Source organism: Anopheles nili, chromosome 3 (genome assembly GCF_943737925.1).
Source record: "Anopheles nili chromosome 3, idAnoNiliSN_F5_01, whole genome shotgun sequence".
Classification (NCBI taxonomy): Eukaryota; Metazoa; Arthropoda; class Insecta; order Diptera; family Culicidae; genus Anopheles; species Anopheles nili.
This window is the reverse complement of record NC_071292.1, coordinates 53692882-53706459: the sequence shown is the minus strand read 5'-3', so window position 1 is coordinate 53706459 and position 13578 is coordinate 53692882.

The window sequence follows — 13578 nt, the reverse complement described above, 5'->3', positions numbered from 1 at the left end:
TGTATTCCAGCCTGGGAGTGGGTGGGCTGGGCGAGTGCAGACAAAAAAAAAGGGAGTCGAAATACATCCGCAAGGGCTCTCGAACCCTTGTAACGAAGCGGAAAAATTTCCCCGAATCGCGGGGTCATAAAATAGGACACAAGCGCGATTTCATCCATCCGGTCGAATTAGGCTGATTAATCGATGATTAGCGAGCGGGATTAGCGGGGGGGGGGGGGGAGAACGGACAAGACAGAGGTGGATCGTAAAGAGCAGGGATTTGCGATTAAGACCTAACCCATGCCGTAATTTACAACGCTGCCGTGGGATTGGGATAAGCAGAAAGATTGGAAACACTCTTGAACGTTTCCTTCGATCGGTGCGAAGTAAAGCTCTTATTTTGCTGGCAGGATTTGCGTTATTTTACTCCATATCAACCTTCAACAACCGCAAGATCGATCACATACGGGCCACGGGCGGGTATATCGGTCAAATATTTGCATAAATACTCGCGCACCACAAGGCTTGGGCTCCATTTTGCATATGCAACGCACGATGCACCGAAACGTCGAGCGCACGTCGGTGCGTCTAGTCCGCGACGGGAAACGCGAAAATGGATCACCTCGGTGTTGCGCAATTCCGCAATCGCGCGAGTACCTGCTGCCTGCGTGACATTTGCACCGCATGCACCGTTGCACACCGATCCGGTGCGCTTTTGGGCGGGTGGGGCGAAAAATCGACTCATAACCGCACGGCGCAATGAGCCCTTTATTACACCACAAAGATGGATCATTAATTTGTGCTCCTGGCGCGCGCTGGTACGGGTGCGAAGGTTTGATACGCGCGAATTTCGCTCCCGTTTGTCCCGACGTTGTCCTTCACCGGCGTAATGAACCAGGGTGGAGCCGTTTTTCTGGCACGTTTTGCACGGCGTCCAGGCAACCAAGAGCCCAGACCCCCTTGTGGCTTATGCTCGACCCGACCCACTGGCCCAGAAAGTGCGCGCGCCCCGTTTGTAAAAGGCCTGATGGGTCTGGTTAGAATCGACCGGACGGAGTGCTTCGGGGCGCATGTAATGGAAAGCTCTGGACAACACACACACACTCGTTGAATGGAGTGCCATGGGGTGCCGATGTCGAAACCCTCAATTTCAATCTGCTCCACATTAAACGATGAGAACCGACATCGCGCGTCCTGGGCAAAAGGGCTCTGGACCGCTAATGAGGTGAAGGGTAGCGAGTTGGTACACACACACACACGGGAGAGGTCAGGCACAACAAAGGGGTGGTGGTTAATAGCCGGGTAGAAAGGAAAACATTGGACGAACTTCCCAAAAACCACCGCGTAGTCATTTACGGACTAGCGCTTCGATGACGTGTCTGATGAACTCCGACGTACATACACACACTCACACGCGCACCGCGGAATGATCCCACGATCCCACTCGATGTCATTCGTTGTTATGCAAATTTAATCACAACATTCACCCTCACATCCTATCCTCCCAGCATCACAGGGATGGGCATCTCTTTATCGGCATAATTTTCCGAACATTTCGCATCACCATCGATGGGGTACGCGTGTCCCAAACCTGCGGTGGGTTGCATTTTCCCTCAAACGCAAACAAAAAACAAAGCGAAAAGCCTCCAGGAGGGGTGGGAAAGGGTGGTAGAACTCGGTGAAATTAGATTCCATCGAAAGTGGAGTGGCATTTTCGCGGCTGGCCGAATTGCGGCCTCGGCATTGCGGATGTGGAAAATCACGCCAACCGATCTGTCATATTTCAGAGTCGGCCATAGGTGTACTGATTTTTTGTTGTTGTTAAAAAAACACCCTCTAGCTGTTATTCCAGCCCTTTTTGGGAGCCAGCGCGGTTTGGAAGCGATTCTGGATACCTGCACGATGCACGAGCAGCTGCGACGCGGTGCATGGTAATGAATATTTTCAACGCTTTGGAAAAACAGAAAATTTATCGTTCGATGCGTGCTTGCGAGATGAATTTCATGGTCGTAAATTAATCCCTCGTTTGGCTAGCGCTAGCCCATTTCAAAGGCAACTACGATCGAACACATTCCGCTGTCATAACGAGATCGATCCAAGCAGGCCGATATCGACAGCCGATCGATAATTGCCCCAACAACATAAAGCCGCATTGACGAGCGGTCCTTACGACACCGGCAAACATAATGCCAATTAGGGGTGAGATAATAATAATCATAAAAAATACATAAAACGCAACTTCCCAACGGCAACTTATTAATCCTTCGCAGCTTTGTACTCTTGGCTGGCTACGGGAGACGGTACGGCTTAATTTCAGCGCTTAACAATACGCCTTTTATGCTGCACGAAAGCACCTCAGCGGGTTTGCAAAAAAAAACACCCCACCATTTGTTTGTTTTTGCACCTTGGCCATTTCGCCGTCGATGGCATTTTCGTCGACCCGTCGAGCCGGCAAGTGCCTTTCATCAATCACTGCAAGGTCAACGAAACCTTCGCTCGCAAGTGCCACTAATTGGCTTTGGGTCTGCGGTTCGTCTCCCAACCCCGGGTGAACGGGTGACTGTTCGCACCAAAACCGGGAGAAAATCAACCCAACAACCATCCCTCCATCAAGGGAAAGACACCAGGCGTTCGCACTTTCGCAGCTCGAGCTGAACGAGAAGTGCTCCCCCAAAAATGGTCAAATAGAAACCAAAGACGGAAAGCGAAACTTTCGCGCCCTCTTAGCGCCCCGTGATGGCGTTCGGGAGATGAATGAATGGCAACGACCACGTGCGTGAAGCTCGAAATCTCCTTCATCTGTTACTATCTCCCGGACCCGAAAGAGCAATGTCTCGGGCGCTTCGTAATACACACACGCGCCCACCCTTGAACAGGTGCCTTGGACTTGGCCAGCGGAAGGTTTCGCCACCGCGAGTCTCGTGGTGGGAACCGGCTTTTTGTACGCGGCCGCAACTAACCTTGCGCACCCGTGGGTTGGCCCGTGACGGATTGGCAGACGGTGGCGCTGGTCGTAAAGGTGAACGGACTTTGAGCTTCCTGGCCGCAGGGCAGGATTGCCGTTTCGAGGAGGGAGTTGGTTAAATTTTAACACGCTGCAGTTTCGCCCCGAAAGCTCTGGGATGGCCACGCGATCCGCGCAGCGAGAAACAATGCACCACCACCGGGTGGTGGTGAATGTTTTGGGTGACCGTGGTTGCCCTTTTTTGTGTGTGTTTTTTTTATCGCTTGCTTCTCATGCTCAACCACCAGAGCACCAGGTGGTCGGAATTAGGAAGAGAAATTGAACTATTCGAGTGAAAACGACACACCCGAACGACATGCCAGCCCGGAGGGGCATACATACGGACATAACGATCCCCGCCGAATGGGCTGTTCGGGAGCAGCTTCCGTCAGTTTGGGAGGGTTTTTGGTGGTCCCAAATTTTAGAAAGCGCTCCCTCTGATCTATCCCTATTAAGGGCCAAACGGATGGTCCCAGGAAACACGCATCTGAGCAGTAACCCGAACTTAAGACACATTTTGCCCTGCCCGAGGCCGATGGCGCACCCCGCGAAATAACAACCGGAATGACCGCGTGTACGTGTGTGTGTGTGTGTGTATGCACACACTTGACCTTCGTCAACTGGTAAACAAATTTAAAAGGCTTTGGAACACAAATAAATGGCCCATCTATAGGCTTCCGTGTGCTTTCATCTTCTTCGAGTGTGGGCCCCCCGGGCGGGTCAATGTTGTTTTCGCTGCACCAAAAAACCACAAGGAAATCGTATTTAATGTCCATTCCCTGTCCCCTGCGCGGAGCGGATCGTTTCGAAGCGATTTAGTAATGTTTCTATCGCATGGGGATTTAAGCATAATGTGCTCGTAAAACATAACGAATGCATGAAAAGACGCTACAAGGATGGATAAGAGATTATCCGATTTTGGTTGAGTGTTTTCTTTTTTTTCGTTGTTTTTTTGCTTCTTTTCGGCTGCGATTCGCGCCTGGGAACAGACGGCCAGAATACAAAGCCGATATTATCCGATATTATGACACAATGAGCTTACGCTTCACCGGCACAATGCGACGAGACTCGTCCGGCGCGCGTTGGAAGAAAGTGAAAATGCATAAAATTAATCGAACCGTTTCGGACGCTCGACCACCAGGCAGACTGGTTAACGAAAAGCGAAAAAAAGAAATATATATATATTAAAACCACCACATATCGGAGCGACCGAATCGATAACGACCGTTTGAGTGCTTATAAGTTGATGACAATAAACCAAAAGAAAAAAAAAAAACACACACACACACACACCAACATAGCCGGTGAAAAAAGGGGTTTCCCTCGGGTGGGCTGGCGCGATGGGAGGCGCTGTGTTATGAAATTCGATTCGCGATTCCGTAGCACGTTTCGCGCGCTTAATGTCAACGAAATGCAAAACTGCAGCGAGCAGGAGGGATAAAAAAGCCAAGAGAGCACACACAAAAAAAACGCGAAAACGAAGCGCGAAACAAAAGATCCAACCCGAACCGAACCAAATATGGGTACGGGTTTTGCACAATGTCGCATAATAATGCGTCTGGCATAATTAAGAAGGCGGGCCAGACCCGACCGTATGCCGTGTTTGTGCATTTGCATACTCACAAGGGCCAGAAGAAAGAAGGCCATTTTGGTTGGCTTACGATTAGATAACACCTGCCAGAGGACAAACCCGGCTGGCAGGTTCCTAGGGGGGATCGTCCAAGTAAGACGCGCCAGCGTCGGGATAAGAAAATATGCGCCCCTTTTTGCAGTTGGGTGGCTTTTGTGGCCGTGTTCTACAACCAGCACGGGCGTGTAAAGAGGCTTGCAATGGCACACTTTACGTGCGGCGCGCTTGCCGGGAAAACCATTATCACCCTGTAGTTTAGGTTTCCATAGCTCGCTCAGTTCGCTTTGGGAGACCCACACGTCTCATTACGGACGCCAGGCGCACACCAACCCTACACCCACACACCCGTAATTATATGCTTTTATGGCAAATTTAATAATTCATGCAGCGCACCAATCTGCAGGGGTGGACGGGAAAACGTCACCGGAACCGTCGCGAGCCACGGTACGGATTATCTTTCTGTGCGACCCCCCGTCATTCGTCATTCTCTCGATTATTGCCCGTTCACCGGGTGGTCACTGGTTGGTTGGCCTACCGACGCGGGTTAAGCGGTCCTTCGGTGCATACGCAAACAGCGCGGTATGCACCTGCGCGTGCCTAGGTGCCCAGTTCGTTATCGCACGCTTTTGCCAAACCGAAAGGCATTCATTATTATTGCCGGCAAGCGGAACGGAACGGATCTCGACCGGCTCGATCGTGGCACGTTCTCGCCTTCGCGCCGAACCGGATGGTGCTTCTTATCCGTGGTGCGACCTGTGGCACCAACTTGCCACGTGCGGCCGGTCCTGTGGAAATGGTAATCATTTTCCCACCAAACCAGCCACGATGTGTGTGTGTGCGGGTGGGTGGGATTTTCGCGGCACACCTGGCGCGGGTGTTTGTTTAGCGTAAATGCCCGGTTTGGTCTCGGATTGTGAAGGGAATTTTCCGACCGAACAGACCACCCGTGGCGATGATGGTCGTGGAACCATGGCCGAGTGTGGTGACGCTTTTGGTTCGAGAAAGGAAGCGTAATTTATGCGCTTGGAAAATACAGCCGGAAATGCGTCGGAAAACCAGCCCCACACCTGTACGGTGTGAGAAAGTTCCCTTGTAGCGTCCGGGTTTGACCCAAGAGCCTCGTGGGAATGTGGTGAAAATTCACGATGGAAAATTCGTCGCTACGCCGAAAAACCTGCTTCATTATGGAGAGGTTACGTTGGGGCGCATTATGAGAAGCATTCATAATTTGGCTTTTGGGTGCGATTTGAAGGTTATGTTAATGTAAAATACATTTGTAAATAAAATATTGCTATCTAGTATCTTTTTTTAGGTAGGTATGATTTTGGAATTTTAATCAAAAAACAATCCGTTATCCATCCTCTCAATCATTATTTTTGGAATGGCAAAAGGATCTCCACAACCAAACAGAATAATTGCGTGTGACTTTTACGGCACACACTCAAAAGCACAAAAGAAATTAACACTGCCGTGGGAGCTTTTGCGAATAAATCCACATCCTATTTACTCCACTTCACGGGGCGCTGGCAAAGCTAAAAATGCACCATTTGCCGAGCGTAACGACTGCCGATGCCTGTGATTTATCACGCTCGAACACATGACACATTTCCACCGCCGAAAAATGACTCCAAAAAGCGGCTCGGCGTGGCGCACATTTATTACAGTATCAGAATGTCATCAATCCCACAATCCTTGGGCGGGAGCGAACCCCGGCGAGGAATGTTTTCCTTTTTGGCCAAAAACTCCAAAAACTATCCCCCTCCCGAGGGTGTGTTGCGAAAACGGAAGAGAAAAAACCGCCCGTGTATCCAATCACGCCATCGAACACCATCCATCCATCTCCACCGGTCCGGGGTTCGGGTTGATTTGTGACGGATAAAAAATCATAACCAATAAATTATTATTCCCCGCGCGCAAACATGGAAATCATCAATAAACGAGCGCCGAATGGCCGAAGAACAAATGAACAACCGTCGGAGGTCGGCTTGCTCGGCGGTAAACTAGCCCGGCCGCCCGAGGTCGGAAAGTGCATGATGCCCCCCATGATGGGGTGCCCTCGGAAAGGGAACGCGCCGTTCGTTTTTCCGCCACTGATTGCTGGGTCAGCCCGAGCGAGTGATGATTTATGCAACGGCTGTATAGCGCGAGGCAGTGCGGGTGGAACCGATACCGGGAAGCGTAAGTTGCAGCAAACAAAACCACCCAACGAGACCGAAGTGGGCGGAAAACAAAGCACAAACCAGAAGGAAAAATTCCCATCGGAATGCAGTTCGCTTGCATTCGGGTTGTGTTTGCACAAGCACGATTGTTCCAGCGGCAGGAGTTTGCCCGGTGCAAAGGAAGGAAAAACTCAACATGTCGGTAGAGAATGTGCGGCAAAAGTTACACACACACACATGCGCGCGTCCTTCAAAGGCTTCCGGCGTGCCATCGGTTGACATCGGTTGGTAATTGTGCGGCTGTCGGAAAATTTACATCTGCCAGCCTGCTTCGATGGGTTTGCCCAGCCGTCCGTTATTATTCGCTCGCGAGTATTTTTTTGTTGTTGCTCACTCGTGTGGCCGTGTGTGTGTGCGTGGAATGCAAATGAAAATATGCAGATGCCACGGAAAATCGGGTGCGCTCGGTTTGGGAATTATTCCTTTTAATCTTTCGTCGTGCTGTCGGATCGGGATTGTGGTATTGCTGAAGGGCCGATACGTTACGTTCGTTGTTCCTTTTTTATTTGGCTCTTCTTTACGAGTCGTGAATTTTGGGAAAATGCAATGCAATTAATGCATTCATTCGCTGGTACGATCCGCTCCAGCAAGCCATGAAATGTATTAATACACCGAAGCGCTAGAACTGGCAACGAGATATGATAAAAGAATCGCTTGTCGAATGCAACCATAGATGCAGTGCATAAAATTGCAGCCTTTTTCGATGTGCTTCGGCAGTAAAAACAAGGTCACCGAGACAAAACCGCAATCAATTCCTTCGATCGAAGGCCCTCCTCCTCCCCGACAACGACAGCAAGCGAAATGGCACAATGAAAATAAAAACCAGCTCCCATTATCGTCCTGCCACAAACCGGTGGCCACGTGATGGTGCGCTTCAAAAACAATTTGCAACATGCTTGTCACCTTGCACGGGCAGCGCGCAGAAGAAGAAATTGCAAGCAAGAAAAACGCAACAGCACGGTTTGTTTGCGTGAAAAAAAAACTATGCCACCGGGAAGGTGACTGCTCCAGGCGGGAAGGATAGAAGGCACCGAACATCATGGTGCATGGCCGGTGGCATAATCATTTCGCCCAAGCCGGTCCCGTAGCGGCACAATATGCCCGCCAGTATCTCGCGCTCATCGTACTCACCGCCGCTCGGGGCAGCTACGCGCTTGCAATAATTATTATGCAAACGTGCGCCCGATCGAGTGCATGCATCATCGGTCCCGTCCAAGTGACCCCACGGACCCGGCCAAAAGGACGAATGGACGAGCCATCGTACCGTGGCTGCGTTTGCATGATCGAGCCAACGAAAGTGCTGATTGAAAAATAATATCAAAATGTCACTGGAAGTTGTGCAATCCCGGTCGGGCTTGCAACCGCCGCGACTTCGCGCAAACGGCGCCCACTCCAGTCCAGTTGGTGGGAGGAAAAAAGTGCACATTTCATGTGGCGCCTCAATGGCATATGGCAAAAAAAAAAAAGAAATACTGCAATCACCCTTCGCTTCCCAGTCCCATTCGGTTTGGCTTTGATGGTCGTCCCCAATCGCCGTTGTCGACGTCGTCGTCGTCGTCGTCGGGTTTTGATGGTTTGATAATGTTCCGCTCGTTCTTTTCGATCGCGGTGCCCGATCGGCTCCCAGGACGGCCGGACGGGACAGTAAGCATCACGCGGGACCGCGACCTCGATTCCAGGGGAGCGAGAAATAACTCCAACCAGCTGAGCCGAGCAGCGCAACCGTTGGAATCGATGAAACGTCAATTCCACCAAAACCGATTGGATGCTGCCTCGATGTGTGCAACGGTTTGAAACACTTTGCTTTATTTAAATTTTTCCGTCATCTTGCTTTATCTCTTGACACATTTTCCGTCCACCCTGCGTTCGCAGCTGGCACCCCCGATCAGGTCGGTTTGCATTGGAGTTTGTGTGAAAAATCTCCAATCGATGGAATGGGAACAAAGTGGCAAAAAAATCCTCATCTCTACTCTCCCCACGAAATCCTCTGCTGCGCTTCATCGTCCTTTGGGACACATGCAAACGCGACCCAAAATCATTAGCCAGTCGAAAGTGGGACTGTGTGGGTGAGCATATGCTCTGGCTTTCTTTTTTTGTTTTAAGGTTACCTCATATTTTTCGTTATGAAATTCCTTCCACGTCGTTGCAAAATTGACACGAAATGGATCAAGAATTCGGCTGCCAGCATCATCAGACACGGACGTCACCAGCTAAATCCAGTGCTAACGAACTCATTTTGGAATTTCCCTCTACGGCACGGAAGCACAAGTGGGAGGCTGACGCTGATACGTCTCACAAAAGCGCGTGCAGAAGAGTATTTGCCTTCATAATTGGGTGCTGGGAGTTGATGCACCAACGCATGGAACCCAAGCGCATCTAACGACGCGCACAGACTTTGGCAGTTTCCCGCTTTTTTGGCAGTTATCAGTGGACCGGTGTCAATAAAGCGTGAAGCTATCAAATCTCAACACCTTCCGCTGACAGCTGCCGGGTGAGTCGAAGCTTCAAAGCTTCTTTCCGATGGTGTGAGCCCCTTTTTTATTGAATCGTTCTCGGCTGGCACTGGCCCAATTTCAATATTTGCCCAACACCGACCGGAAGACCCGTCGGCGAGAACTTCTCGAAGCGATCCTTGCAGTGCCTTCTCGGTGCCTCAAAATCAGCGCCCATTCGTTTCCGGTGGTGGAACACTCACACACAAAAAATGGAGGGGGAAGGCGTCATAAATCATGATGACGAGCGGGCGATTAGAAGCCGACTGCAGAGAGCCGGCATGGGAGACAAATCCGACGAGGACGAAGGATGAAAAGGCGACGAAAAAAGCCAAGCCGAAGGACGTAAAAACTAACAAACGGCGTGGTGGGAGTCCTCTCGGCAGGAATTTATATCTTTGGGACTATTTTTTTTGTTGGGGGTGGGGATTGTATTAGTGTGCTGGTGTACTTCTCCATTGTACTGACCCTCTTAGGATTTTCCGGCGAGCCTGCTCGAGTGACACGCCGAATGACGCGCGGGAAACGAATGGCCGATTGTCATTCCGTGTACGTACCCGTTGGTGAAGGTAACGGAGACTTGGCCCTTAAAATGTGCACGCTGGGGTTGGAAAGAATCAAGAGAGTCAAGAGAAGAAAAAAAAAAGCATCCGGAGTGAGGAAAAGCACGGCCGAAACTTTCGCCCGGCCACTGACAAATCACTTCCGGTTTTTGGGGAGGGTGAAAAGTTTTATGCCGGAAGATTTTCAATCTTGCTGTTTGAGGGGTGAGTTTTTTTTTCGTGTGTGTGTGTGTGGATTATTTTCGGTATGCTAGCCTTCAAAGTGTCCCCTCGCTATTTGTGTTTGGTGCCGTTTCGGTTTGCTTTTTGCGTGCGAGCTTCCAACTGTCAGATACAGTAGCTGACAGCCGGAAGCGAGCGGTTCCGGCCTCGCTTCGGTTCGGTTTCTCTTCCACCGGCAGCAGTTGAAGCATGTGCGAGCGAGGACGCATTTTAAGGATTTCTTTCCTCCGGCATTAATTAGACACTTGAAGCGAACGAAACACAACGCCCACACCCGCCTCTAAATACCTGTTTCGGTCGGCCCTTGGTGCTGGCAGCTCCTTTCCCGAACGGCTCCCCGAGCTCGGAGATCTTTCTGCTCCGCTAGTGCGCCCCCGGGGGCATAAATTTTCCGATACGTGACACGGAAACAAATGCAAACAACCAAAACCGACGGCGGCATCGTACGGCCGTGCCAGTTCCCTCGAGGCTCATCGATAAACGGAACATTCTACACGCGTCGACGTTCATTTAAAAGCCCACTCTCGCCCTTACCGTAACATCCCTTCCCACGGGGCTGCCCGAGGCTCGGAATGTATGTTTTGGCTTTTCGACAGCTTTTCGGGGGCGAAATGTTTCGTAATCGTTTCGCAGACCGGATGCGAGTCGGGCAGATTTGCTCGGGAAGGATCGCTTCTCGTTTGTATTAGTTTGTTCAACATTTGGTGCTCGAAAATACACAGTTTTGCTCGTTGCAGTAAGTAAAATTCGACACATTCGAACCACTGGAGCGTTTGTTCCGGGAGCTTAAGACGACAGGAGGATTTATTAGGATTTTTCCCAAACACAATTAAAATGTGTTTTATTTGATTTCAAGGCTTTATACATAATCGCCAGAGCGAGAGGGTCAAACATCGATAAGCTCGGCAGCTGAGCCTCGCCCAACGTGCAATCAAACTCATACGGTACGGTCTTTAAAAAATCATAACCGTCAAACAGACCGTTGAATGAGCGATAAATCTCGACAGCCGCTCGAGGGCAACCGTCCAATAAATGTTACACAAGCCTGCACTCTGTACCGGTCGATGAGAGCTCCCAACCACGGACGCAGAACTGAACGCAGAACAGGAACGGGAAAAGCGTACGCTCCTTGAATTAATTTACAACCATCAATGTCACTCAGCAACGGGCCACATCGAAAGTCCTTTTCCCAGAAAGCCACCGTTCGCTGGGCCACCGGCGCTGAAACGCGGCCGGGTTTACGAATAAACATGAACTCCACACGTTCATCGAGCGTCTCTTTCGTTCGTCACTGCAACATGCCAGCTTTACGGGATGTGTTTCCGTTGGAAATATAGTTTACGCACCACAAATCGATGGAAACGGTGGCTGTTGTTAACTTTGCGAAACCGAGCGTCAGAGTTTTTTGTTTGTTGTTGCGATGCCGGCCCGCATCATCCCGATGGAGGCGCCTGGTACGTACCGTGAGCAGTTTGTCACGCGGGTTCGCAAAACTCCGGCGCCCGGAAATCGGCTCAGGGAAATGCATGAAATATTGAACTGCAAGCGCGGGCAGTCAGCCCGTTCATTCGATTACTGTCAATTTGCAGAAGCTGGGAAAACCGTTTTTGGTTGACGAGACAAAAAAAACGAAACAAGCAGCTTTCACGCAATCGAAAGCTTACGCTCTGCTTACAAACGGGGTTGAGCTGTACGAGCACCACATTTAAGCGATTAGTGCTTTAGAATTGAGCAAAAGTTTTATTCGTGAAATACAATTACGCCAGTTTGGAGCGTTTAAAATTGGTTTTGGTGAAGTTCCATCGCGCATGGCTTCATAAACAGTGGAAATTAATACCACATTACAAACTCCACCAACATGAGGTCCACCGCACGTTCGATAATCTACCACATTTCCATAATAGCATTGCGAACCCCACAAATGTCCACTCAAATTCCAGGCGGGTACAAAAACCCAAGGAAAAACGCGGACAGCGTGAATGAAAAAAAAACGATGAAAAAAAACCCACACACGCCGAAACCCGAACACAATTCCAACTCACGTGAGGCGTTTAATTAGAATGGCGTGCGGAATTATTACCGCTGCCCATTACGCTCGAGCTGTTCGCTATGGTTGAGGGCTATAATTTAATTGTTGGCAAATTCGTGTCCCATTCGTTGCCCGGGTGCGAGAAAACATTCGTTCCCTGGGGACACCTGGGAACGGGCTCCCGACATCCCAGCAGAATCGGGAGGCCACAGTTGCCTTTTCCGCGACCAGCTGTGTGCATTTCCACGCAGCTTTGTGCACAGGGACAGGTTTCGCCGTTAGGGTTCTCATTTTGGGTTGGCTTGAGTTCGGAACGCTGGTGCAGACGCGTAATTGATTTGTACAACTTCCACGGTACGTGGTTGCTGTATTGTCATCCATGACATGGGATGCTGAAAACGATTCTTGTCTAGTGGCAAAAGGTTCGAGCAGGCGTAGTTTATTGCAATTTTTATAATTTGTATAGCAACGTCAGAGACCATGAAATTCGGTTAGCTTTAAGATAATCAACCAATCTTTTATACGGTTTCGCATAAACCAACAGTACAGTTTATTATTACGAGTCCTTATCATTGCCATAAAACCACCCTCATGGGGAGCTTTCGTGACTTCGATTGGCCACTCTTTGGCAAACTATTGAAGCGACCGAAGAGGCTCTTACGCACAACAACAGCAAAAAATCAAACTTTCGTTTCCAGTTTCATCGGCCACAAAATCGTGCCATCATTGTCCCAGGTCGATTTCCGGTCGGGTGGAAAATACGTTGACGTAAGAACAGCCGCCCATCCGATGGGTGCATATTTTCCACCGAGCCGCATCCCTCGACCGGTTGCGTTCGATGAAGTAATTCGACCAATTTCGGTGCCCAGTACGCAGCAGCAGCCGGTAAAGCGAAAACGAGAAGTGACCAATCTGCTCGAGCCACCCCGTCAAGCTTAGCGAGCTGTGAAATGAGATTTGTCTCCGGAAAAGTAAAACAAAAAAACGAGAAAAAACAGGGGGCCTCAAAATACGACCACTAGCCTGCAGTTCGTGTGTTCGAACACCGAAGCAAGAGCCTCGTAAACCGTCCGCCTCCCCGAGCCTGCAAGTGGCCACGGCCAATCGAATTTTCAAACCACGTTCCCTCGATACCCTCGCGCGTACTTACCTTTCTCTATGACTTCTGAAGGCGTCGTTTCGGACGAGCGGTAGCGATTCCCTGCCTTGGGTGGGGTCACTCGACGAAAGCACACACGGCCACACGCTGAAAGTGGAGGAAAATGGGAAGATTCCACTCATTAGTGTGCGGTCACGCAAGCTCCCCATCGGCATCCGTTTACGAGTGGCGATTCAATTTACGCAGGAATTCAACCCGAACGGCGCATGCAAGCATCTTGAGAGTGTGGAGTCTCGACCGCGCGGATTGGCGTGGAACTGCAAAAGCAGCTTGTGCCCGTG